Source organism: Chrysochloris asiatica, unplaced genomic scaffold (genome assembly GCF_000296735.1).
Source record: "Chrysochloris asiatica unplaced genomic scaffold, ChrAsi1.0 scaffold00033, whole genome shotgun sequence".
In the NCBI taxonomy this organism is placed as follows: Eukaryota; Metazoa; Chordata; class Mammalia; order Afrosoricida; family Chrysochloridae; genus Chrysochloris; species Chrysochloris asiatica.
In genome coordinates this window covers 8377864-8380407 of record NW_006408551.1, presented here as the reverse complement: position 1 = coordinate 8380407, position 2544 = coordinate 8377864, and the positions used below count along the sequence as shown (strand labels likewise).

Here is a 2544-nt window from a genome sequence, read left to right as displayed (position 1 = left end):
CCAAATAACATTTTAGTAGCCATACAGCCTACAAATATCATCATTAAATAATTTAATAGAGAATACTATGTTTCTGAAATAATATTCCCATTAAATATCACTGACCTTTTAAATATGTCAATTAAACTTACTGTCCTTTAATAATCATACTTAGAATTGTCATTTATTGTTGTATTTGTTATTGTGGTATAATTATGGGGAGTTATTATATGAAATCTGAGGTAAAATGCTGTTTGTTTTTACCAGAGCACTTATAAAATCAATTTTTCTTTTTCAGGAAATGCTTTATTCATGTTTAAATTTGTTCTAGAATGCTGGTAAGAAAAGCAAGAATTTTGTGAATGTGTATTATTGTGTATAATAAGTGTTTGACAGTATGCAGCTTACTTCATCTCAGACAAAAGCTATTAGATTCTTGTAGTCAGTAATCAAAGTTCAATTCCATTTTCCTTAGTAAAATCTACAGTACTAATAAAACTTGCTTGGAATCCTGGTGTGGCACCGTGGGTTAATGTGTCAGACTGCAAAGCCATTTGAACTGCAAGGTCAGTGGTTCAAGCTCACCAGCTGCTCCTCAGAAACCCTATACAGGGTCACTATGAGTTGGAATCCACTTGATGGAACTTAACAACAACAACAAGAATAAAACTTGCTTAGGAATAAAAAGGAGTGTGGTGGCTCTGTAGATTAAGTTCTGGATTGCTAACCACAAGGTCTGTGGTTTGATCCCACCAGCCATTTCACAGGAGAAAGATGAGACTTTATGCTTCTGCAAAGATTTACAACCTTGGAAACCTTATGTAGTGTTGCTATGAGTTGGAACCAACTGGAAAGCACTTAACAATAACAGCAACAACTACTACAGGAATAAACAAATCAAAGAAAGATATGCCCTATTCAAACATATTTTGGAAATATATTCCAGATAATGATAATATTATCAGACTCTGAACTATAATCCTACTGCCCATATAAATTAAAGTTTTTTGTTTGGGGTTTGCTTAGAAATTAAATTGATATGTTGCTTTTCCCGCTTGATATTTATAAAAAAAAGACAGCAGAGGAGACTAATATATTTTGTACAAGCACAAAATATAAGAATCTAATTTTAATAGTATATAAGACTACCATTGTAAACTGCACCCCCACTCTCTACTGGGAGATTGAATTTCAGAAAAGGTAATTTGGGTCTCTCTCATCTTTCTTATTACAAAAACTCTTGCAAAGCAAAATATGTTTCTTAAAACAGTGCTAAGGAAACATGTTGTAGGTCTTTTTTATATGATTATAATTAATTCTTAAAATTAAATGCTGTTATGGCTCTGAATATTTTATCTTAATGAAAGGATTATAATATTAGGCTATGTATCTTTAGATAAGTTTCAGTTTTAGTACTTTTCCTCTTAATAAATAAATTCATAGTCTTGGAAATCTTAATTTTTCAACCTCAGCTGCAGTACAGCTACCTTTTTCCCCAGTTGTGGTTTATCCTCCTGGTTAGTTATTTGCTGCTGGTATAGCAGAAATACAAGGGAATAGACTTAACAAAGAGAAATTTATTCTTCACATTTCAGGAAGCTAAAAGTCTGAATTTAGCATGTCAGCTTCATGGGAAATCTTGCTGTCTATGCCCTTGTCACCAATCTTTCCTTGGCTGTAGGAGCTTCCTAGTTCCAGGATCCTGGGTCTAAAGGACTCACTATGCTCCTTGCTCTCCTTTGATGTTGGTAGTAGGTCCCTTTGTCCACTAATCACTTGATTCAAAAGACAACTGAATCATGTACATGGGCATCCTCTTACCTCTTTAACTTAATTGCCACTAATCTTACCTCATTAACATTATAAAGGTTAGGGTTTATAACTCCTGTCAGATCACAAAATTGGGGATAATTACATGATCATGCAAATCACGGTCTAATGAATTGACACATATTTTCAGGAGACACAATTCAAACCATAATGCTTCCCCTAAATTATCCAGTCTCTTAATCTCTCCTTCACCACTCTATCTTAAAATTACTCTTAGGAAAAGATCTAAATTTGTTTATCTCTATTGGGGAGAATCACTAAGACTTACCCCATGTTGCCAACTGCAATAGCTGGAAAAACTACAATCTTACAGCTATTATTGTCTCCTAAGCAAACTGTTTTGGTGTATTTAAAGACAATTTTATTTTGTTCTCTTTAAAGACAAAAGACAACCACAAAGCCAACATTCATTTTTCTTTCTGAATATAACATACGAGCACTTAAGTTTCTTTCCATCCACTCCAATTTTTCATTGAGTTAGACCCACCTCAATAGATGATTGATTTCCTTTTTGAGATAGTTGTTTCTGTTTTTCAGTAAATTCTCTAGAAATATTTGATCCCTGTATTACATCAGACACTTTTGAATGTATCATGGCTTAGTTATATACTTTTTTCCTAATCCAAGCTCTTCTCGTATTGTTGCTGTTATGTGCCAGTGAGTGAATAACAGCTCGTAATGACCCTAAGCCCAACAGAACGAAACACTGCCTGAGTCCTGGACCATCCTCACAAT

The 2544-nt window shown here is 33.8% G+C and overlaps 1 pseudogene; it reads right to left on the bottom strand.

Moving 5' to 3' along the window:
• Positions 1 to 2082, bottom strand: part of LOC102840044 — a 21028-nt pseudogene extending 18946 nt beyond the window's left edge.
• Positions 2083 to 2544: the final 462 nt, after the last annotated feature.